The 26,475-nt window shown below is 39.2% G+C and overlaps 1 protein-coding gene and 1 pseudogene across 1 annotated transcript in view; one reads left to right on the forward strand and one right to left on the reverse strand.

Moving 5' to 3' along the window:
* Positions 1-26,475, forward strand: part of Dnajc1 (DnaJ heat shock protein family (Hsp40) member C1) — a 258,114-nt gene that overhangs the window by 178,350 nt on the left and 53,289 nt on the right. The gene's annotated exons all lie outside the window — the stretch shown is intronic.
* On the reverse strand, positions 24,458-25,546 carry LOC123455107 (annotated as a pseudogene).

The raw sequence follows: 26,475 nt of genomic DNA on the forward strand, positions 1-26,475 counted from the left end.
TTGCTAAGATCAAGGACTTGTCCATGTGTAGAGACTTCTCCATGCTTCCTCCCAGTTGTTACCTTTTCTCTTCTCCACAAACGACAATGACCATCCTGATTTCTTTTCTTTTTTTTAAAAAAATATTTTTTTGCTTATTATTTATTTATTTATTTGAGAGCAACAGACAGAGAGAGAAAGAGGCAGAGAGAGAATGGGTGCACCAGGGCTTCCACCTGCCGCAAAGGAACTCCAGACGTGTGTGTCCCCTTGTGCATCTGGCTAACATGGGTCCTGAGGAATAAAGCCTCAAACTGGGGTCCTCAGGCTTCACAGGCAAGTGCTTAACCATTAAGCCATCTCTCCAGCCCAACTATGCTAATGTCTAATAACACACACTGTTTTGCCTACCTTTAAAAGTTTATATGTAGAATTATCCTGAATATACTCATTTGCATCTGATGTTCTATAATTTGATATTCTATCTTTGAGATTTGTCCTTGACTGCATGTGCCAATACTTTCTGCTTATGTAATATTTCATTTATAAATATAGCATGGTTTGGATGTGATGGCTTTTCCAGTTTTGTATTCTATTGTATGTTTTCCTTGTGAAAATTATATACATGTTTTTCATTTGTCCTATGTTTATTGCAGTGTGATATTCTTTGTAAAATGCTTTTCAGAGAAGGGTTTATTGTTCAGGTTGCCTAACTTGATACTGGATGGTAAAATTTTTTTTTTCATATTTCAGAAATGAGTCATAACCACTAAGCAATCTCTCCAGCCCTCAGAAATGAATTTTTGGTACATATATCATCCCATTCTGGCTTACCTTTTCACTGTTACTTTTTAAAAAAACAGCATTTTATTTTTACTTATTTAAGACAGAGAGACTAAGAAAGAGGCAGATAGAGAGAGAATGAGTGCGCCAGGGCCTCCAGCTGCTGCAAATGAACTCCATACACATGCATCACCTTGTGCTTCTGGTTTTCCTGGATCCAGTGGAATTGAAATTGAGTCCTTTGACTATACAGGCAAGTGCCTTAACTACTAAACCATCTCTGCATCCCTCCCTGTTAATTTTGATGACCAGAAGTTATTGACTTTAGTCATTAATCTTTACCATGCCTTTATTTGGTGCTTTGGCACTTCTTTGAAGAAACCTTTTTTAAAAAAGAAAAAAAAATTATTTATTTACTTATTTGAGAGAGAAAATGGTCATGTCAGGGCCTCTTGCTCTTGAAAATGAACTCCAGATGCATGTGCCCCTTTGTGCATTTGGCTTTACATGGGTACTAGAGAATTGAACCATACTATCAGTCTTTAAAACAAATGTGTTTAACCACTGAGTCATCTCCTATGTCCCCTTAAGACCTTTATGCCCCTCAAAGTAAAAAATATTTCCAGGTTCAGGCATGGTGGCACATGCCTTTAATCCCAGCAGTTGGGAGACAGAGGTAGGAGGATCGTCGTGAGTTTGAGGCCACCTTGAGACTACATAGTAAATTCTAGGTCAGCCTGGGCTAGAGCAAGACCTACCTTGGAAAACAAACAAAAATTTACAAATCTTTTTAGAAGCTTTATTCTAATCATTTAGATTAGAATCTGCAGAAATTTTAGTGGTTATTTTTATTTTATTTATTTATTTATTTATTTATTTATTTATTGGTTTGTCAAGGTAGGGTCTCACTGTGGTCCAGGCTGACCTGGAATTAACCATGTAGTCTCAGGGTGGCCTCAAACTCAGCAGCCCTCCTACCTCTGCCTCCTGAATGCTGGGATTAAAGGCATGCACCACCATGCCTGGCTTAGAAATGTATTTTTGTGTTTGACATTGATTAGTGAAGAAGAGAGGGAGAGTGTGTGTGTGTATGTATAGGTACACATTTAAGTGTGGATGTCCATGTATAGATACACATGCATGCATGTGGAGTGTTTTTGAGACAAGGACTTATTGGTCTGGAGCTCACCAAGTAGACATACTAGTTGCCCAATGAGCCTGAGAGATCCTCCTATCTTCACATCCCCAATGCTGGGATTACAAAGAGTATACCACCATGCCTAATTTTTCTGCATGGGTTCTGGGAATCAAGTCTAGATCCTCATGCTTGCAAGGTGAGTACTTTGCCAACTGAGCTTTCTCTCCCAGCCCCTTGTGAACAAGTTTTAATGTCTTTCTTTTTTTTGTAAAAAGTTTTCTCAGCCAGGCATGGTGGTGCACGCTTTTAATCCCAGCATTCGGGAGGCAGAGGTAGGAGGATCACTGTGAGTTCAAGGCTACCCTGAGACTACATAGTAAATTCCAGGTCAGCCTGACTTAGAGTGAGACCCTCCTTTGAAAAACTAAAAAAAGTTTTCTGAACCACTTGAGCCCATACCAGTTAATGAAAAGACTGCTTTCCTACAGCTCTGTAGGTACCTTCTTTATCCCAAACCAAGTACCCATAAGTTCATAAATTTACAGGTTTGTCTCCAGTTATCCTACTTCATTCCCCTAGTTTACTTAGCTGTCCATGTACCAGTTTTATGCCATCTTAATATTAAGACTGTAGTGGAATAATTCAAGAATAGTGTTATTACTTCAAAAATAACTCAAGACCTATAATTTTGTAAAAGCTGGAGTTTTTACAGAATTCCCCTTTTCTTTAAGTTGCATTATCCCTCAACATTTGAAAAAAGTAGGTCACAATTAGATAAAAACAACAAAAAAACTTCCATGTGCTATGGATAAGGGTAAGCTGGGAGAGAATTTAGCACTGCTTGGAATCTTTTCTCTCACAGACCTGAATCATTTTGCTCTATAACTCAGCTACAGCAGCTTTCCAGAATCCATCTTAAATTTATTGAATATGAAAACAAGTTTGTATACTCACTTGTAAAACTCAAACCAAACTTCATAAGTATCCACTTAAAAAGAAAATGTTCTATTAAGTACTTGGCTGACCTGTAACTCTGAAACCCAGGCTGGCCTTGAACCCATGGCAATCCTTTTACCTCAGCTTCAAATGCTGGGATCAAAGGTGTGTACCACCTCACCTGGCTTATAAAAGGATAAAATAGGGGTGTAGCTCAGTAGTAGAGTTGCCTAGCATGTGCAAAGCCTGGATGCAATCCTCCAGCACCATATTTATAATCAGTCAATCAATAAAACTTAAAAAGGAAGAAAAGGGATAATAGGAGAAAAGTAAAAAGGTACAGGAAAGAGAAAGAAAAAATTAAAATATAAGGGCTTTGGAAGATAGCTCAGTGGATGAAGCACTTGCCACGTAAGTGTGAGTTCAGAACTCATGTTAAGGTGGACATAGTGGAGTGTGTCTGAAATGCCAGCATGCCTGTGGCAAGATGTGAGGTGGAGACAGAAGAATTCCACAGAAGCACGCAGGCCATGTAGCTTGGCAAACCACATGGTAAATCAGAGACCTTGCCTCAAAGGAGGTCGAAGACGAGGATGGACACACAAGATTGTCACCTGACCTACACACATGCATCCACACTCCCATGAAGGAATATACACATCATAAACAAATGCACTCTAAAAATAAAGTTAAATGGAGGAGAAAGCTACAGGAAGGATAAAAAGAGGGAAAAAAATATGAAAAGAGAAAAGTTCCAGCTAAAGAATTTTAAAAATTAAAACTGAACACATAAACACACTCATCCTCGCCTGACGTAGCACCAAATAAAAATAATAATAGTAGAAGCAAATAATATGAAGATCAATAAATAGAATAAAAATGAGAAATAATAATAACAGATACAGTGTTCCAAGTAAATATCAAGGGCTGGGCATGTGGTGTTCTTCCTAGCCTAAGTACTTAGAATTTCTTCTCTCCCAGACTTTTGAAGTTGATCTGTCAGGTTTAACAGAGGCAGCTTCGTTGGGCGTGGTGGCGCACACCTTTAATCCTAGCACTTGGGAGGCACAGGTAGGATTGCCATGCATCCAAGGCCACCCTAAGACTACATAGTGAATTCAGATCAACCTGGGATAGACTAAGACCCTGCCTCTAAAAGACCAAAAAAAAAAAAAAAAAAACAAGCATTATGTGGCATGACTTTTCCTGAGAAGGAATGAACAAATATCTTTTTACCCCAATTAGGCACTGATGATACACCAAAGTAATGAGTCTAGCCAGAGGAACCAATAAGTATATTGGGGTTACTTACTAGAATATTAATAATTCAGATAGCTATCTCACTGAAAATCCCCCTTTATATTAGTGTATCCTCTTCCCAGTAATTGTTCACTGCTTATATAACCTTGAGGAGGGGCCTACCTTATTCCTGAGCCTTAAGTGTTCCAATTCAGAAGAAATAACTACACAAGAAGACAGAATGCTGAATTCTGACTCTGCCTGACTGGCATTTTTCTTGCATGACCTTGAAATAGTCTTGGCAGCATATGTATCATGCCAAGCTAGCAATATTCATTCCACAAATAGTCTATTAACTGCAGGGTATGGCTAGATTCCAAGGGGGAATTGTACAAGGGATTGGGCCTCAGCGATTTACTAACTGTAGTCTCCTATCTTTTAACTCTGGAGCTCTGGAGCAAAACCAACAAAGATTTAGGTCACTTCTTGCCTCAGTGGTTAGGATCATTGACTACTGTGCCATCCACTGCCCGCCCCAATAGCAGCCCTTGCTCCCCACTGCATAAACCAAGTGGGTTGTGTCAATTAAGCCATGATTGTATCACATGGCTATGTATCACCCAGCCAATGCCAAAGTTTCTGTGGGTACTCGGAATTATGATTGTTCTGGGGATTCTGACCCCCAAAGCAATTGATTGAATCTCTTAACAATAGGCCCAGTCTCAACATGGCTTCCTGGTTATTAGCACTATTTTTCTTTTTTGGGGGGGTCAGGGACTGAGATCAGGTCTTACTAGAGTCACCTTAGGCTGACCTGAGCTCACTGTATAGTCCCAGGCTGCCCTTGAACTCATGTAATCCTTCTACTTCTGCCTCCTGAGTGCTGGAATTAAAGGCATGCACTACCACACCTGGCATGGTTATAACACTCTTGACAATTTGCTGTATGATCTGGTTGATTCTTCTCTTTAGACCAAATCCCAGAATTATATTTAAAACTCCTAAAGACCATGGGTTTATACACAGACGATTGTTGTATTTGTTTACACTTTCTGTCTTACCTGCAGAATAGGGTTGACAAAGTGTTAATATCACTGGCAAGTCAGTCCTGTCAATAGTGAATACCAACAGTCAATCACTAGGATGATAGTTTGAAACCTATCACTGGAGTCAGCTTCTGTCAGACTCCTTACAGTTAAGTGTTTTTTGCTTGTTTGTTGAAGAAAGAGAAAAAAAGGAGAAAGGTAGGGAGAGAAAAAGAAAATCCAGTTCTTCTTAACAATAAAACAGATCAACCCAGGCAGTTTTAAGTAGTTGAAGATTCTGGGAATGAAAATGTCTCACTAATACTCTGGTGTTTTCACAGCTTATTTCTTTTGGTGCTATTTTAGATATGGAAAGATACTTATTTTCATACGTTCAAAGTCATCTTGCTTATCAGTGAATGTCCTCATCATTCATTAGTTTGTCCTATAATAAAATTGTCTTAATCATTACAAATTGCCTAAAACATTATTGCTTTTCAGAATAATTTGTCTAAGGCAGTGTTAGCTCAAGAATATGTGCCTTTGCTAAAAGATAAAGTTGAGCTTTGTCTATTATAAAAATAATATATTTTATGGAGTTTGACCTTTGTGATTAGACATTTATCTTATAAGTAAGGCATCAAGGAAAAAAGGGGGAAGTTTCATTGCAGCATAGATACAAGAAAACTTAATGACTACATGGTCTCTATTAAAAATACATTTTAGGTTCCTTTAGAGCATTAGGATGGAAAGGGCTAGTGATTTGAGATCTCAAGAAATTGGGATCTTTATTCATTATTTATTTCATGTTCATGCTTTATTAAAATCCTATTTTAAGTCTTAAGTAGATTTCTGATGTCATGCACTTTCTTGTCTATATCCTTAAAAGTCCATTATCAGTCCTTTTGGACCTAGTCCCTTTCTCAAAAGTCTCTCAGAAGAAATTAGTCTGGCTTAGTGCTATTATCTAAGAACCTCTTCCCGCGCCCCCCCCCCCCCCCCCCCCGTGCCCCATTACTTAAGTGAATCTTGTGCTTGTCCTTCCTGGTCAAGCTTGCATGATAGTATCGGGAGTCTCTGACCTGACAATTGCCTTTCCTAGTGACAGACTGACTGCCTCATCACTGCTGTCAAGTCATCTCCAAGTCTTGTTAAGTCCGTTACCTCCAGGGTACTGAACACAGCACCCAATAGTCCACAAAGTTGGGACCCTTTTCCAATTTTAAGTACTTTTGCACCCTCAAACTTAGTTCATTACATTTTCTTTAAACTTTCTTTTATATTTTCTTTTCTAGCTTTTTTTTTTTTCTTACACACAAATGAAATCCAGTGAATTTTTGTTCTTTTTTTTTTTGGTTGTTTTGAGGTAGGATTTCACTCCAGGACAGTCTGACCTGGAACATACTCTAGTCTCAGGCTGGTTTCAAGCTCACAGCAATCTTCCTATCTCAGCCTCCAAGTGCTGGGATTATAGGCATATACCACCATGCCTAATTCCCAGTGGGTTTTTACAACTTCTAAATAATGGAGACTTCTATACTGTGACATACTTCTTTTTTTTTTTTTTTTTCCAAGGTAGGGTCTCACTCTGGCCCAGACTGACCTGGAATTCACTATGCAGTCTCAGGGTAGCCTTGAACTCATGGTGATCCTCCTACCTTTGCCTCCCGAGCATACTTCTTTTTAAGAAGTGGAAACTATACAATACAGATTTTCATATCCTGCTATTTGTACTAATCCACTGATACCCTCTATGTCATCTTCAATTGTATGATGATACGAGAAGACTAATTTCACAGAAAGCTTTTAACATCACTGCTTTTGTAACATTTATTTGACTGACTTTTATATATGAATTATTTTTGTCTTAAAAAGCTTCTACAGTGGAAACAGCTTACAATTAATTTTAAGAATGCCAGGATAATATTGATAATTAAGTCATTAAAATGGGTCTTTTGTTAAGCCTACATAGCTTAAAATTAATGACAGCTACCACATCAGCATTCTGTAGTAATAGGATTTGATTTTGTATTTTATATTCACCCCCACATCCAGTCTTTTCAATATGAATCAATGTGCTTTAGAAAGTAATATGTAGTTCTTGTATTATTATTTTCTAGTCACTTATATTCCTCTTCTGTGCCACCAAAAACAACTTTATTATGTAGAATATGCCTTTTTAATCTTTATATTGACTGTGGTATCTATAGAATAAATAGAGTTGAATTTTTCAATTAGATTGACTCCACCAATTTTTACTTCACTCAACCAACCATTATCTATTACATATTCTTACCCTTCATGTGTTTTATCATTCACAGAATAATGCTACTGGTATCATTTAAATTAAAGTTTCTAGGCATGTCTCTACATATTCCTACCCAGTGAGAATAGGGCAGAGCTGACCTATTTTAGCATGGGATTAGAGTCAAGTTAGTAGGGCAGAAAAATAGTTTTCCTGTGGGTCTTTTAAGAAGAGTTGTACTACCAGGTATGATGGGGCACACCTTTAATCCCAGCACTTGGGAGGCAGAAGTAGGAAGATCACCATGAGTTCAAGGCCACCCTGAGACTACATAGTAAATTCCATATCACCTTGAGCTAGAGCAAGACCCTGCCTCAAAGAGAGAGAGGGTTGGGGGGGGTGTATTCTGATATGATAATACAGTGCAAATGAAAGAAATAATAATTTCTGTATACCTAGGTAAAATGTCCAGGATGTCAGAGTATGCTCACTAATGTTAATTCATTCATTTGTCATATGTATCAGACAACTCATGAATAGGATCAGTTTTATTATATCCTATTGTTACTCTATATGTAAAATGAAATTACATGCAGAAGGCCCTTTATCAGTAAGCTGTTAAGTCACTAACTCATGATCTGGTGATGATTACAGCAGAAAAAGTACGCGAGGTGTGGTGGCGCATGCCTTTAATCCCAGCACTTACTTGGGAGGCAGAGGTAAGAAGACTGCTATGAGTTCAAGGACACCCTGAGACTACATAGTGAATTCCAGGTCAGCCTCGGCCAGAGCAAGACCCTGCCTCAAAAGAACAAACAAATAAATAGTATGTAATAGAGTAAAATCTTTTTTTTTTTTTTCTTTTTTTTTCGAGGTAGAGTCTCACTCTGGTCCAGGCTGACCTGGAATTAACTATGTCATCTCAGGGTGGCCTTGAACTCATGGCAATCCTCCTACCTCTGCCTCCCGAGTGCTGGGATTAAAGGCGTGCGCCACCACGCCCGGCTTTTTTTTTGATTTTTTTGAGGTAGGGTCTCACTCTAGCCCAGGCTGACCTGGAATTCACTATGTAGTCTCAGGGTGGCCCCGAACTCATGGAGATCCTCTTGCAATATGATGAGAATGTATAGTTTGAGATAAGGCTGGAACGACAGATAGAAGAAAATGTGGAACTTTTTGAATGCCAGACTAAGTTGTTTAATTTTTATTTGATTTGATTTTTAATTTTTTTTTTATTTTCAAGCAGAAATTGAAGAGGGACAGACAGAATCAGCTGTTGCAAAGGAACTCCAGGTGCATGAGCCACTTTGTGCATTTGGCATTATGTGGGCACTGGGGAATCAAAATCGGTCTTTACACTTTATAGGCAAGTGCCTTAATGGCTGAGCCATCCCTCCAGCCCCATAACTTTTATTTTTATTGTAGTATGAAACCTTTGGCTTTTTAATTAGAAGGCTTGATGTCAACATACTCTAACTTGTATAAAGATGATGAAGAAGAGCTGGCAGTTGGCTCAGTGAATAAGAGCACTTACCACGTAAGCATGGGGTCCTGTGAGGTCCTGAGTTCAGTTCCCAGCACCTACCTAAAAAGGTAGACATAACCACACATGCCTGTAACCCCAGTCCTGTGGAAAACAGAGGGAGAAGAATTGCTGGGGTCACTGGTCATCCAGTCTAACTAAAAGAATGGCGGCTCCATGTTCAATGAGAGATTCTGTTTCAAGGCAGCTGCTCAAAAGAACAATAGAGAAGAATACCTGCTATTCTCCTCTGGTTTGCACACAAGAAATACATCTCTACACACACCATGCCACATATACCATACACATACTATACACACACCAAGAATAAAAGTAACTAAGAGAAGTAGACTGAATTTTGGCATAAGTATGCAAAGGATTTCATAATTGATACAAAAACAAAATTCAAATTTCCCTAAAATGTTCTCTAAGTAGTAAATGGTTAGAGTCAGGACTCAAATGATCTGATTCTAACACTTCAACCTTAACCACCCTCCATAATATAAATACATTATAATATAATTAATTATTTGCATCTGTTTATTAGGAAAGAGAACTATGTCTCCATTTTATTTTATTTTTTTTTAAATTTTTATTAACATTTTCCATGATTACAAAATATATCCCATGGTAATTCCCTCCCTCCCCACCCCCACACTTTCCCATTTGAAATTCCATTCTTCATCATATTACCTCCCCATTACAATCATTGTAATTACATATATACAATATCAACCTGTTAAGTATCCTCCTCCCTTCCTTTCTCTACCCTTTATGTCTCCTTTTTAACTTACTGGCCTCTGCTACTAAGTATTTTCATTCTCACGCAGAAGCCCAGTCATCTGTAGCTAGGATCCATATATGAGAGAGAACATGTGGCGCTTGGCTTTCTGGGCCTGGGTTACCTCACTTAGTATAATACTTTCCAGGGCCATCCATTTTTCTGCAAATTTCATAACTTCATTTTTCTTTACCACTGAGTAGAACTCCATTGTATAAATGTGCCACATCTTCATTATCCATTATTATTATTATTATTATTTTTTTTTTTGGTTTTTCGAGGTAGAGTCTTACTCTAGCTCAGGCTGTCCTGGAATTCACTCTGTATTCTCAGGGTGGCCTCGAACTCACGGCAATCCTCCTACCTCTGCCTCCTGAGTGCTGGGATTAAAGGCGTGCACCACCACGCCCGGCTTCTATGTCTCCATTTTAGATCCCAGTGTCCTGGCATAGCACACAACAAAATAGCGGATACTTCCATAGTTCAATCAATGCATGAATAATTATATGTCCCGACCAAGCATTATACTAGAAGATGTATATGGTTCAGCTCTACCAGGTAATGGCAGTTCTCCCAAATAATTATAACTAATTTTTTAAAATATTTTATTTATTTATTTATGAGAGAGAAAGAGACAGAAAGAGAATGGGAACACCAGGTTCTCTAGCCACTGCATATGAAGTCCAGACACATGTGCCCCCTTGTGCATCTGGTTTATGTGGGCCCTGGGGAATCGAACCCCTGGTCTTTGCAGGCAAATGCTATAACCACTAAGCTGTTTCCCCAGTCCCCATTTGTAATCCCCATTTGTAACTAATTTTTAAAATTTTTTTGTTGTTATTTTTATTTTATTTATTTGAGAGTGACAGAGAGAGAAAGAGGCAGATAGACAGAGGGAGAGAATGGGCGCGCCAGGGCCTCCAACCACTGCAAATGAACTCCAGATGTGTGCGCCCCCTTGTGCATCTGGGTAACATAGGTCCTGGGGAGTCAAGCCTCGAACCGGGGTCCTTAGGCTTCACAGGCAAGCGCTTCACCACTAAGCCATCTCTCCAGCCCTGTAACTAATTTTTATATACCCAGCTTAAGAGAGTCCCCACTGCTTCACACTGCTGGCACTTGTAGGAATCCTGAAAAATTCAATAGCATTTAGTTCATTTACAGTATTACACAACTACCACCTCTATTTAGCACCAAAATATTTCATCATTTCACAGGAAACTATCTATTAAGCAGTTACTCCTTGATTCACACTACCCAGGACAAACATCAGTCTGTTTTCTATCTATGGATTTACCTCTTTTTGAATATTTCAAACAAAGTAATCATGCAATGTTAGACATTTTTTCTTCTTTAACTTAACATATTTTGTTTTTTTATTTGTATGGTAACTAGAATCAATATATCATTCTGCCATTGGCATACTATAGTTTATTATCATCTATTCATGGACATTTAGAGTGTTCCTACCTTTTAGACATTGTAAACAGTACTGCTGTGTATGTGTATACATATATTTGCATTCTTATTTTCAATTTCTTTGAGTATATATACATGATTAGAATTGCTAGGTTATATGATAATTTTATGTTTAGCTTTTTGAGGAAGCCTCAACCTATTTTCCTCAGTTGGTAAACTATTTTACATTCTCACCCCCAGTGAGTGAGGATTCTTTTTTCTCCATGTTCTTCTCATTTTCTGCTTTTCTTGAAGTGGGTGGAATCTCATTGCAGTTTTGATTTACATTCCCCTAGGAACTAATAATGTTAAGAATCTTTTTGTGAACTTGTTATCTCTCATATGCCTTTGAAGAAATGTTCCCTTTTTGAATTTGGTCACTTTTTATTTCATGTTGAGTTTATGGACCTTTAGCACAATCATTATTTACAAATACTTTTTATATTCTGCTGGTTTTTTTGTTTTTCACTTTTATGAAAATGTTTTTTCATGCACAGTTTTAAATTTTGATGATGTCTACTTTATCTACTTTTTTTATTTGCTTGTTTTGTGATTGTATCCAAGACTTCACTTTCATATCTGAGGTCATGAATTTGACCCCTCTGCTTTCTTTTGTGAATTATATGGTTTTGCTTCTGTTGATTCATTTTATATGTATTTTATGGTTGATATTAGCTAAAGGTCTAACATCATTTTGCAGTATGTGTATTTGTTAAAAAGGTTTATTTCTGTGCTTTCTATTCCACTGGTTGGTATATCTGTTTTTTGTTTTGTTTTGTTTTTCTTTTAATGACAGTCCTGTGCTGCTTTGATTACTGTAGCTTTGTATGAAGCTTTGGGGAAAAACAGTGTGTACTCTCCAGCTTTCTTCTGGGTTTTCAAGATAATTTTGGCTATTTAGGGTTTTTGAGATTCCACTGGATTTTAAAATAATGCTTTCTGTTTCTTATTTTCTTCCAATTCATTATCATGTGATGTCTTCATCTTTGGGGGGGCTGTCCTGTATTTTCTTTCAGCAATATTTTACAACCATGTACAATCCTTGAACACCTTGGCTTTTTTTCCTAAGTATTTTATTCTATTTAATACTATTTTTAATTTTATTATTATTTTACTTTTAGATTGCTGTCAGTGTCTAGAAACACAGTTACAGTCAAGCATGGTGGTACTTACCTGTGTTCCCAGCACTCAGAAGGCTAAGGCATGTCTTCTTTGCTTTGAAAAACAAACAAACAAACTTCTTTGTTTGCAGTGTGCTTGGTTGTTCCATGACTTCCTTGGGATACATGAACAATCATCTCTTACCCCAGATAGGACACCAGACACCAGACCAAAGCAATGATTCCACCCATGTCTAGCTTGGTGAACCTATGAGTGTATTGGAATTACTTATAAGAGTGTGGGTGAGGGCTGGAGAGATGGCCTAGTGAATAAGGCATATGTATGTGAAGCCTAAGGACACAGGTTCAATTCTCCAGGTCCCACATAAGCTAGATGCACGTGGTGGCACATGTGTCTGGAGTTTGTTTGCAGTGGCTAGAGGCCCTGGTCCACCCATTCTCACTCTCCCTTTCTCTGTCTCTAATAAATAAATAAAAACAAATCTTAAAAAATTATAGATGACTCAAAACAGATACACCCTTGGAGTTTCCTATGCATCTTGCAGGCAGCTCCACTGAAGAACCTCCTTTGCCCTGTATTTTGTGAGCTTCCTGAGTCTTGTGACTTTCTTCTTTCCTTGAGAGAATGTTTCTGTTTGGAGGAAATAATCCTACAACACCCATTTTTACCATTATATATTTATATGTGAATGTCTATCTGTCTTTCTTTGGATTTCTTGGGCATTTTGAATAGTACATTAGTGTGTCTCTCACTTGTAGAAAATCTGTCATTGTCTCTTTATATAACTACCTAACCTCAGTCCTGCCTTATTCTGAGCTTCTGCCTTTCTGTTGCATTTTTTATTTCTTTGCCTCTTTGGGCCTCATTCTGAATGACTTTTTATTTTCTATCAGTCTTTTCATTATCTCGCTTTATACTTATGCCTAATCTGCCATAATTCCCATTTCCTGAATTTTATACTTTAGTGTAAAATTTTAAGGAATATTTTGCTAGTACTTTATCATTCATATACACACATACATACATGCATGCATACATACATACATACATACATACATACATACATGGTTGAGGTAGTGTCTCACTCTAGCCCATGCTGACCTGGAATTTACTCTGCAGTCCCAGGCTGTCCTTGAACTCATGGTGATCCTCTTACCTCTGCTTCCCAAATGCTGGAATTAAAATGTGTGCTGGGCTGGAGAGATGGCTTAATGGTTAAGCGCTTGCCTGTGAAGCCTAAGGACCCCAGGTTCGAGTCCCCATGACCCACGTTAGCCAGATGCATAAGGGGGCACACGCATCTGGAGTTCATTTGCAGTGGCTGGAAGCCCTGGCACACCCATTCTCTCTCTCCCTCTTTCTCTCTCTGTCACTCTCAAATAAATAAGTAAATAAATAATTTTTTTTAAAACTGTGTGCTATCCTGGCCAGTTAGGCTTCCCTTTTCTAATTTTAATCTATGCTATGATTATATTTTGTTGTTGTTTATAACAATCTTACATTGTAAGTGCTCATTCATATCAATGCAGGCTGTTACACTGCTAGAAATGTCCCAATGGAGCCTAGAGGGCTGGTTTTATACTTAGCAATAATGGCATATATGTGTATATGTTTATACACCTACACACACACATCATATACATATGAAACATATGTAGATAGCATAGCTATCCTGTGATTTCCAGGTGCCCTGAATAAATCAGAAATGGACTTACAAGAACCAGAAAATAGCTGGTTGTGGTGTGTATGCCTTTAAATCCCAGCACTCAGGAGGCAGAGGTAAGAGGATCGCCATTAGGCCACCCTGACTACATAGTGAATTACAGGTCAGCCTGGGCTAGAGTGAGACCCAACCTAAAAAACAAAAAAACAAAACAACAACAAAAAAAAAGAATTTGAAATAGAACAGTCAATGATGACAGGAAGCAAAAGAAAATTTAAAAATCTCAAGGAAAGAAATAAAGACATATCTGTAAGTCTTTAAAAGTATGAGCACGGGGCTGGAGAGATGGCGTAGCGGTTAAGCGCTTGCCTGTGAAGCCTAAGGACCCCGGTTCAAGGCTCGGTTCCCCAGGTCCCACGTTAGCCAGATGCACAAGAGGGCGCACGCGTCTGGAGTTCGTTTGCAGAGGCTCTCTCCCTCTACCTGTCTTTCTCTCTGTGTCTGTCGCTCTCAAATAAAAAAAAAAAAAAAAAAAAAAAAAATTTAAAAAAGTATGAGCACGGGCCTAGAAAGATGGCCCAGGTTAAAGGCACTTGTTCACAAAGCCTGATGGCCCAGTCTAGTCCCCACTACCTATGTAAAGCCAGTTACACAAAGTGGCACATGCATCATCTGGACTTTGCAGCAGCAAGAGACCCTGGTGCACTCATATTTTCTCTCTTTCTCTCTCCCCGATTCCTTGTAAATAAATATAAATATTTTTAAAAATATGAGCAAATGCTTGTGCTTTCAGAGTCTAGATTTTGTTGATGCTGAAGCATTGCATTCCTTTTTTTCTGTTCATCATTCTACTCTGTAAACTTCCGGTTCTCTATACTTGGGAATGTATTTTCCTTTTCTGGTTCTCAGTCTTCAGTCTGTCTCCTAATAATTTTAGCTACTAAAGCTATATTTAAGTCTTCAATAATTATTTCTGTAATCTGGTTTCTTAAATTCTGTGTTACCAATTGTCTGCTGAGTGTTTACTGCTGTATGTACCATAGCCATCATAAAGTCAGTACATTTAGAACTGAATATGTTGGCCAGGTGTGGTAGCACACGCCTTTAATCCCAGCACTTGGGAGGTGGAGGTAAGAGGATCGCTGTGAGTTTGAGGCCATCTTGAGACTGCATGGTGAATTCCAGGTCAACCTGGGCTACAGCAAGGACCCTACCTCGAAAAACCAAAAAAAACACAAAAACCCAAAGTATGTCATTCTCTCTGTGTTCCCTATTTTTTTTAACTGATAACTGTCCCTTCCAAACACTTCATTGCCATCTTTACCTGCCCCCATGACCCAGTCACTGACTTTTTATACCCAGTTGATTACTTATTTCTTGAAGATCCAGTATTTGTTCAATCTCTGTTCAGGCCTCTTCTGCTTGCTTACTTTAGGGATTTGTTTTACTGTTTAAGCATTTCGTCATTGCAGCTAAATAAATATTCCCAAAGTATGACTTAATACTACTGCTCTATTGCCTACAAAGTATGACTTAAATGCTGTAACTCCATAGTTAAGATCTCTGATTTGGTGGAGGGAGGAACAAATGAGAACAAAGTATAATGGACATACATGCATAAAGGTGCCAAGCTAAGCATGGTGGTGCATGCTTTCAATTCTAGCCCTTGTGAGGCAGAGGTAAAAGGGATCACCATGAGTTCAAGGCCAGCCTGGGACTACAGAGGGAATTCCAGGTCAGCCTGGGCTAGAGTGAGACCCTACCTCAAAAAAATAAAACAAGGGGCTGGAGAGTTGGCTTAGTGGTTAACTCATTTGCCTGCAAAGTCAAAGGATCCTGGTTCCACTCTCCAGGACCCAGGTAAACCAGATGTACAAGGGGTCACATGCACCTGGAGTTTGTTTGCAGTGGCTGGAGACCCTGGTGTGCCCATTCTCTTTCCCTCCCTCCCTCCCTCCCTCCCTCCCTCCATCCCTCTCTCCCTCCCTCTCTCTCTCTCTCTCTCTCTCTCTTTCTCTTTGCTTCTTTTTCTCAAATAAATAAATAAAATATATTTTTTTGAAAGATGCCATGATGAAACCCATTAATTTATATGCTAACTTAAAAAATTGAAATTTAAATTTTTTTTCTAATTTGGCTGTAACCAACTTTTACAATCTTTCTTCCTTTACCATTTAAAGTATCCTTTGGGCTGGAGAGATGGCTTAGTGGTTAAGGCGCTTCCCTGCAAAGAATCCAGGTTCAATTCCTAAGATAATATGAAGAGCAGACCCTAAAACCAGTGAGTTGGGTCTGAATCATGGCTGTGCCACTGATACAGTTTTCACCTGTATGAAATAAGAAATTAATATTACACCCATATGTAATATGGTTGCTTATAAGAAAATTGAGTTAATATATATTAAGGACATATAATAGTGCCAGGTTCATAGTAGCTCTTAGTGTTAGCTAATATTAAGAACAAAATTTGGAAGGTCTAATTACTTCCTATACAGCAGGCAGTCAACAATTTTTATTGAAATTTATTTAGCCAAAATATGTAAAATATAACCAAATATAAGATTAAGTGTTATATAAATAGTGCTGTAAAGCTTGATACAAGGGGAAAAGTCATTGTAGATTAAATTTGTAAAAAAAAAAAAAAAAAAAAAAAAACTTAGGAAGGTGGAGCTCCCCGGTGAAAGCTCCAGTGTGAACAGAGGTGCACTTCTGTAAATCCTCACTATTAGGTAGACTTTGCAGGGAAGTGCTTTAATCACTGAGCCATCTCTCCAACCTGAAAGGTTCTCTTGAGCCCAAGAATTTGAGGATAGGGTCTCACTCTAGCCCACTGTTTGTTGTTTTTTGTCTTTTTAATATTTATTTATTTATGTATTCATTAAACATTTTTGTTTTTTATTTGTTTATTTGACAGAGAAAGAGAGAGGGAGAAAATGGGTGTGCCAGAGCCTCCAACCACTGCTTCCAGCCACTGCAAACGAACTCCAGATGTGCATCCAACTAATGTGGGTCCTGGGGAATCAAACTTGGGTCCTTTGGCTTTACAAGCAAATGCCTTAACTACTAAGCCATCCCTTCAGCCCCTTTATTTATTTATTTTTGATATATAGAGAGAAACAGACAGACAATGGGCACACACAGGCCTCTAGCCATTGCAAATAAACTCCAGATGCATGTACCACCTTGTGCCTCTGGCATATGTGGATACTGGGGAATCAAACCTGAGTCTTTAGGCTTTGCAGGCAAGTGCCTTAACTGCTAAGCCCTCTCTCCAGCCCTTGTTTGGTTTTTATCTTTTTTTTTTTTTTGAGGTAGAGTGTCACTGTAGACCAGACTGACCTGGAACTCACTCTGTAGCTCCATCTAGCCTTGAACTCACAATGATCCTTCCCACCTAAGCCTGTTGAGTGTTGGGACTATAGGTGTGCACAACCACACCTGGCTGGCTGTGATTTATTTATTTCTGATTTATTTTTATTTATTTATTTGAGATGGTGGGGGAGAGAGAATAGGCACACCAGGGCCTCTAGCTACTGCAAACGAACTCCACACTCATGCACCACTGTATGCATCTGGCTTATGTGGGACCTGGAGAATCGAACCTTTAGGGCCTTTAGGTTTCACGGGCAAGTGCCTTAACCGCTAAGCTATCTCTCCAGCCTTAGTTTTGCTTATTTAAAGTATGTCGGGGATGGCAGATATTTCTTTTCAGGAGCACACAAATCATGCATGCCATGCATGTGTGTGTTGCCAGAGGACAACTTTTGGGTCAGTCCTTGCCTTCTACCTTGTTTAATGGCAGGTTTCTGTCTTCTGAGAAATTGTCCTGTTCCTACTTCCTTTCTTGCAGGCATTACAGAAGCCTGCCATAACTTTTATCTTTTCACTTGGGTTCTGGGGACCAATACTCAGAAATCAGAGTTTCATGACAAATATTTTTTCTACTGAGCCATCTCTGTAGCCCCAAACATGTGATATTAAGATAACAGTGGGCTGGAAAGATGGCTTAGCAGTTAAGCCCCTTGCCTGCAAATCCTAAGGACCCATATTCAACTCTGCAGAACCTACCTAAGCGAGACGCACAAGGTGATGCATGTGCACAAGGTCAATTGTGTGCACAAGGTGGTATGTGTGTCTGGAGTTAGTTGCAGAGGTTAGAGTCCCTGGCATGCCAATTCTCTCTATCTCTTCCTCTCTCACTAAAAAAAAAGTATAACCTTAATTTAAAAAAAAAAAAAAGATAATGGCTAAGATTTCCAAGACTCAACAAGAGGTATGTCTTCATTCAGAAATATATAGACAGTGTCCTGCATAGGTAGACAACAATAATCCACACCTAAAGAAAGTAAGGTTAAGCTGTTGAAGCAAGCTGAAATTCTTAAAGCAAAGGAATACCAGCTATGTAAACAAGTGCTCTCTTACAATGTATAACAGAGGGATCAGAAGAAGCCAGGTGTAATTGCACACACCTCTAATCCCAGCACTTGGGAGACAGAGGTAGGGGGATCACTGTAAGTTTGAGGCCACCCTGAGACTAGAGAAACCATACCTCAAAAAAAAAAAAAAAAAATCAGAAGAAATAGAAAAAAAATCTTCAGAATTTCAGTGTGCTATTTTCTACCTTGTTAAAGTACTAATGGATAAGAATAAAATACAGTTGCATTTCAGTAAACCAAGACTTAACAGTGTGCCAGTAACAGACCTTTATCATGAAGAATACCAAAGGATATACTTTAACAAGAAGAACATTGAATCTGGGTATAGTGGCCAAAGCCTGTAATCCCAGTAGTTGGGAGGCTGAGGCAGGAGGATTACAAGTTCAAGGCCAGCCTAGGCTACATGTAAAGACCATGTCTCAGGCTGGAGAAGATAGCTTAGTGGTTAAGGTGTTTGCCTGCAAAGCCAAAGGAGCCCTGTCTTATTCTTCAGGACCCATGGAAGCCAGATGCACAAAGACACACATACATGCATCTGGGGTTTATTTGCAGTGGCTGGAGGCCCTGACACATCCATTCTTTCTTTCTCTCTCTCTCAAATAAATAAATTATACACACACACACCCACACACACACACCATATATATATATATATATATATATATATATATATATATATATGTATTTTCCTTAAAGACCCTGTCTCAAAAGACAAGAAGGAAGCATAATGTCTCAGCATTTAAAAGTACTTGGCTCCAATTCCCCACCAAGCACGTAAAGCCAGATATACACTAGCACATGAATCTGTGGTCCTGTGACAATGGAAGGAAAAGCCAGGAAAATCTAAACCTCACAGACCAGCAAGTATGATGGTTTCATTGCAGTCTAACAGTTCATTTGCAGGACCAAGAGACCCTGTCTCAAAAAAGGTAGAGCAGGGACTGGGGAAATTGCTTAGTGGTTAGAGCATTTGCCTGTGAAGCCTAAGGACCTGCGTTCAATTCCCCAGGACCCACATAAGCCAGCTGCACAAAGGGGCACATGGAGTTTGTATGCAGTGGCTGGAGGCCCTGGCGTGCCCATTCTCTTTCTCTCTCTGTCTCTTTCTCTCTCATAAATAAATAAAATATTTTAAAAAAATTTTAAAGCTGGAGCAAGATACCTTCATGTTGTCCTCTAACCTCCATATATGTGCCATGGTATGCACATACACATAAATAAATACTCTTACAAAAGGACAGTGGGCCTGAAGAGATGGCTAAGGACCCCAGGTTCAGTTCCCCAGTATTCATATAAGCCAGATGCATAAGGTGTTTTTTCATAAGGTGTTTTATGCATCTGGAGTTCATTTGAAGTGGCTAGAGGTCCTGATTTGCTCACTCTTTCTCTCTCTACCTGCCTCTTTCTGTCCCTCTCTCTTTTTCCCTCTCTAATACAGACAATGTTTTAAAAAATTGTTAAATGTTTTAGTGGTTACAGGTGCTTGCTTGCAAAGCCTGCTAGCCTCAGTTTGATTCTTCATTACCCATGTAAACCCATATTTACAAAGTAGCACATGCATCTGGAATTCATTTGCCCTATCAAGAGGCCTTGGTGCATATCTCTCTCTCATAAATAAATAAATTAATTAATTAATAGATAAATGCTTTCAAGAAAGGAAAGGGAAGGGGGAGGCAGGGAATGGAGAAACATAGGAAATAAAAAAAGTTATGAGGGCTGGAGGGATATCCCTTATACCTAACTGCCAAAATACAAAAGGTAGTGTCACACTCTAGCTCAGGCTGACCTGGAATTCACTATGTAATCTCACGATGTCCTTGAACTTATGATGATCCTCCAACCTCAGTTTCCCAAGTGCTGAGATTAAAGGCATGCGCCACCACACCTGGCCTCATAAATTTTTTTTTTTAAGCATGTGAACTCTGGAGCTTGTTTCCTCTTTGACACCACTTTGTCATCTGAAGGAAAAGGATGTCCATGGTTCCAAGCGGGCTCCTGTGGCTTATTCTGTTAACTCATGGCCTTGACAATTTGTTGGTAGACTGTTCTGAATTGTGGCTCCAGGTAAAAGTTAGAAGAACACCTTTGTTTGATGAGTTCCAACTATAGCATAATGAGTTGAAAGTTCAATCTCATATGAGCCCGTGATTTTAAACTCCAGAGGCTATGTCCCAATACCATGCTCTGTTCAAAGAAAGTTTAGATTCACATTTGTTTTGTTTTTTGTTGTTTTTTTTTTTAGAAAAAAAAAGGGCTGGAGAAATGGCTTAGTGGTTAAGGTGTTTGCCTGTGAAGCCTAAGGACCCAGGTTTGAGTCCCCAGGACCCACATTAGCCAGATGCACAAGGGGCACATGTGTCTGGAGTTCATTTGCAGTGGCTGTAGGCCCTGGCATGCCCATTCTTCCTCTTTCTGTCTCTCTTCTATCTCTGTCTCTGCTTGCAAATAAATAAATAAAAACAAAACAAAAGGTAGGAAATAATGGTGGTTATTCTGGGGAAACAACCCAAGGACCATGGGAAAGACAACCTCAATATTTTCTCAAGTGAAAAATTTGAGGATCCAGCCAGAAATGAGACTTGGGAATGACATTTCCTGTGTGAGACTAATTTTTCTTCTTCAGTTCTAAGTGGGTGAATTCAGCTGTACAGCTGGATGATTAAGTAAACTGGTAACCTTGATACTGACTACCTAAGGCCCACACTCCCTCTTAGAAGTTGGATGATGCTTCTGGATATACCTTTTACCTTTCTAATGTTCTTAAGATGAGTTTGCTCTGCTATGCATGTTTACCAATTCCTTTTGGTATGATAAAAAGGAACTTTTGCATACTTTAAGCATTTTAATGAAGATGGACTTTTCATTTTTTAAGTATCTTTCATCCTGGTATTTTCAAAAACAATTTGTTTTATTAGATTCTTGTTCCCCCTCCTTACCCAATCCCTTTCACCCTTCCATTTTTTCCTTTCCCCACAATATCTTCCCACCTTTTTGTTTACATGTCACTTGTGTCCTCTTTCACCCAGTGAAAGCAGTTTTTAAAAATAAAGTTGGGGGGCTGCAGAGATGGCTTAGCGGTTAAGCACTTGCTTGTGAAGCCTAAGGACTCCAGTTCAAGGCTTGATTCTCCAGTACCCATGTAAACCAGATGCACAAGGTGGCACATGCATCTGGAGTTTGTTTGCAGTGGCTGGAGACCCTGATGCGCACATTCTCTCTCTCTCTCTCTCTCCCTCTTTTTCTCTCTCTGTCACTCTCAAATAAATAAATAAAAATCAACAAAAAAATTTAAAAAAAAAATAAAGTTTGAAATGCCTAAAAAAAAGATAAATAAAAAATAAAAGTATGAGAACTCTGGCCGGGCATGGTGGTGCACACCTTTAATGCCAGCACTCAGGAGACAGAGGTAGGAGGATCACCATGAGTTTGAGGCCACCTTGAGACTAGTGAATTCCAGGTCAGCCTGGGCTAGTGTGAGACCCTACCTTAGAAAACAAGCAAACAAACAAACAACAACAACAAAAATAGGAGAACTCTGTTTTGACAACTTTTCAGTAAATCTAAAATTCTTTCATACTCTGGTTTCTCTAAAGTTTCATCTTTTACTAAAACTATGTCAAAGTGAAACTTATAGAATTTCAAATAAAGTAAATTACAAATTGGGAGAAAAATATTAGTAGCACATGTAACTGATAAAGATCTTCAGGGCTGGAGGAATGGTTTAGCAGTTAAGGTGTTTGCCTGCAAAGCCAAAGAACCCAAGTTTGATTCTCCAGGATCCATGTTAGCCAGATGCACAAGGGGGCGCACACATCTGGAGTTCGTCTGCAGTGGCTGGAGACCCTGGCATGCCAATTCTCTCTCTCTTTCTCTGTCAAATAAATAAGTAGCCAGGCGTGGTGACACATGCCTTTAATCCCAGCAGAGGTAGGAGGATCGCCATGAGTTCAAGACTACCCTGAGACTACATAGTGAATTCCATGTCAGCCTGGGCTAGAGTGAGACCCTGCCTCAGGGGTGGGGGGAAGATCTTCAGTCTACAAAATATAAAGACATTTTACAACTGAATAATTAAAAGACAACCCTATTAAACAATGGATAAAATGCATGAACACATACTAAGGAAAATAGGCATTCAGTTGAGTACATGTATAAAATAAACATCATTTGGAATCTAAATTAGACTATAAAGAATTGAATACTCTGTTATCTCTTAAGATTATATAAATCTTTTGCCTTTTTACAAATAATTTAATTATTACTATAAGATACTTTTCATTGCTGTTAGAATGGTCAAAATTCAAACAAATATGTAGTGTGGACAAGAATATGGAACTAGAATTCTCATTGCTGACCAGAGTGTAAAACAATACAACTTCTTTGGAAAATTACTAGTGTTGTTTCTTATTTAGGTGTATCCTTTTGATATGATCTAGCAGTTCTATTCTTAGGTATTCTGCACAAGTGAAAGTAAGAGATATAGCCACTTACTGTCATAGCATCTATATTTGTAATACATAAAACCCAGAAATTGGCAGCATTGAGAAAGGGTAAGCAATCTATATTCTGATGTGTGTGATAAATTTATGGCTTTGCTTCTTTTGGAGGAGAGGCTCCCCCCACCCCCACCCCCACAATAGGTTCTCACTCTAGCCCAGGCTGACCTAGAATTCATTATGTAGTCTCAAGGTGGTTTCAAACTCAAGGCAATCCTTCTAATCCTTCTATTGCTGCCTCCCATTTGCTGGGATTAAAGGTGCATGCCACCACACCTTGCTCTCTGTATTTTTTTTTAGATAGTTTCTTTGTAAAAATACTTTATTTTTATTTATTTATTTGAGAAAAGGAAAGAGGAAGGGGGGGGGAGAGAATGGGCGTGCAAGGGCTTCCAGCCACTGCAAACAAACTCCAAATGAATGTGCCACCTGTGCATCTGGTTTATGTGGGTCCTGGGGAATCAAACCGATGTCCTTTGGCTTTGCAGGCAAGCACCTTAATCATTAAGCCATCTCTCCAGCCCTGGATAGCTTCTTTTAATTGCCAAATTTTTAATTTTGAAAAAAATCTGTATACCTGTGTTTTTCATTTCAAGGACATTATTTGTAGACAACTCTCAAATATTAAGGAAAGGTTGCAAAAGAAAGGAATCTTTGGAGGCACTACTAGAAATGTTGGTTATTTTTCAATTTGCATGGATTCTAGGGCATTTTGTTAGAATAGTAAGCATTTTGCAAGTACCAGTATAAATGGGCTTAATAAGTAGTTTATAAATAAGAAATGTATTTTTCTCTAGAATTCCAAAGAGCCTAAAATGGTTTTAGATTTTTAAAGGGTCCTTTTTCTTTTTGTTTTATTATTTATTTTTGGTTTTTCAAAGTGGGGTCTTGCTGTAGCCCAGGCTGACCTGGAATTTACCATGTAGTCTCAGGATGGCCTCGAACTCACAGTGATCCTCCTGCCTCTGCCTCCCAGGTGCTGGGATTAAAGGCATGTGCTACCATGACCAGCAAAACAAGCTTCTTTAAACTCTTCTTAAGTTTTCTTTAAAAAAAAAAAAATCACTGTCACCTTGAGACTAGAGAGATGGTTCAATGGTTAAGTCACTTGCCTGCAAAGGCTAATGACCTGGATCTAATTCCCCAGTACCCATGTAAAGCAGCATGCACAAAGTGGTGCATGCCTCTGGAGTTTGTTTGCAGTGGCTAGAGGACCTGGTGTTTCCTCTCCCTTCCTCCTTCCCTCCCTCCCTCCCTCCCCCTCCCTCCCCCTCCCTCCCCCTCCCTCCCTCTCTCTCTCTCCCTCTCCCTCCCCCTCCCTCCCTCCCTCCCTCTCTCTCTCTCTCTCTCTCTCTCTCTCTCTCTCTCTTTCTCTCTCTCTCCCCTTGTAAAAATAAAAATAAATCACTACCCTCTGAGGGCTGGTGGAATAACTCAGTGGCAGAGTGCTAGCTTACCACGCCCAGACCCTGGGATCAACCCCAGAAAGAGTCACTCTTCCTGAACCAAAAAGGCTTTCAATCTACTAAACCACACACACACACTCTCTCTCTCTCTCTCTCTTTCTCTCTCTCTAATAATAGCAGCTCTTCACAGGAGCAATAACATCAGCAACATCACTAACCAAATTTAAATTATAGTTTTACTGGCCTTGTTCTCATTTCACTAACCAAATGTTTGTGGAAAAAAGTCTGGATTTGCTTCCACACATCCTGCTCAGCCATGGCATAATAAGACTGCCAAATGCATCATTTAGTATAGCCTTGCCCCAGGGGAAGTAAGGGGCTCACTGTAATGTCCCACAGGTGGGTAGCATATGATCTGGGGCTTTTCCTTCCCGTGGATCTGCAGGTGCTTGGAGGCCTCATTGGCACAGAACACACTCTTCCAGTTGTGGTCATCCTGACCTTGATTCAATTTCTACTGAATCCCAAAGAGGGCAGGATCTTATCCTTGTAGTGTAAGGTTCCACCAACATTGGCCACTGAGCCATTAATAATGACAGCAGCTGTGAATCCCTTCAGGAAAGAGGCCATGGAGAGGCAGAGTTCACCCCCTTTGGAAATCCCAAGCAGTCCAATTTCTGGGCCCTATACCTGGGGGTGATTGAGCAGGTAGTTCAAAGCTTATTCAAAGTACTCCAGATGGAGGGTACCAGTCTTCTTAGGGAGGTCATCATAGTAATAAGGCAGAGCCATCGCAGTGAAACCCTTTCCAGCCAGCAGACTCCAGAAGACCACCTCCAACTCCAGGATCCCAGGAAAGGGCCCAGGTCCTTGGAAAGAGAAAGAGAGAGAGGGGAAGAGAGGGGGGAGGGAGAAGGGAGGAGAGAGGAGGGGAGGGGAGGGGAGGGGAGGAAAGAAGAAAGACAGATCAACCACTGGTCTAGTCATCTCCAATAGCTGTTTCTTGATAATATCGTGGACAACACAGCCTTTAGTTTGCTGAATAATTTCAGAAATTTAACTGGGGTGGCTGAGTTTGGCATTATGTTTGAGACAGTGGCCCTTCTCCATTTTAAGTTGTATTTGTATGACATGAGAGTATGAAATGAATCTTCTCCAAGAAGGGACTTTTATTTTTTTTTAATATATATTTTATTTATTTATTTATTTGATACAGAGAAAGAGGCATGGGGGGGGGTTAGGAGGAGAGAGAATGGGCATACCAGCGCCTTCCAAGAAGGGACTTTTAAATATAATGTCATATTTATGCTCCTGCATAAAGCAGGTTTATTTAATCCCTTTCCCTCAAAGATTTCTGTTAAGGCAAAGCTGCTTAATACCATAGTGCTAGGTAAAAATATACTGGGTCCCTTTAGAGTTGAAGGCAAACTGTTGAAATGGCACTGACCAGAACATATTCACCAAAATGTATAATAAAATACTTATCAGTTGCTTATTGGTCAATAATTACAATAAAATGAAGTATGAATCCTTAATGTAGTCAGTAATACTCAAGTTGAGATAATATATTGTGAGATACCATTGATTCTTCCCAAGCATAAGATCAGGACAAACTGACTTGTTAAATGAACTAGCAGTGGGATAACCATGCATTTTCTAAATAGGCTAGTATAGAGGGTTTCATCCTTAAAGGCTGTTTCAAATTAGTTTCATAGAGGAAGGGTAGATCTATAAAGGGTAGATCTACTTTTATCAAAGTAATTTGTGAATACCAGAGGCTGAATTTCAATTTATTAATTACTGAGAAAAAAGTCTGTCATAACCACTATGGGATTTTTTCAGGACAAGTGGGTACTATGGCCATGGGAAATTCAAGCAAGATAAAGATAGTACCTGTGGTTAAGTTAAGGCATTTAATCAAATTCCCGGGGCCAAAGGCTTACAGCCTTGGGAGTTGATGCATTTCAAATGATGTTCAGAGCTGGGTGTGGTGGCACATGTCTTTAGTCCCCGGACTTGGGAGGCAGAGGTAGGAGGATTGCCACGAGTTCAAGGCCACCCTGAGAATACATAGTGAAGTCCAGGTCAGTCTGAGCTAGAATGATACCATGCCTTGAAAAATAAAAAATAAAAATTCAGTTGCTTCAGCACCAATAGCATGAAGGCTCAGTCACTACCCTATTTGCTGCATAAATTCTTTTAATAAAAATTGGATTCAGTTAGTAGAGTGATTGCCTAGAATGCAT

This window comes from Jaculus jaculus, chromosome 15 (assembly GCF_020740685.1).
Source record: "Jaculus jaculus isolate mJacJac1 chromosome 15, mJacJac1.mat.Y.cur, whole genome shotgun sequence".
Lineage (NCBI taxonomy): Eukaryota > Metazoa > Chordata > Mammalia > Rodentia > Dipodidae > Jaculus > Jaculus jaculus.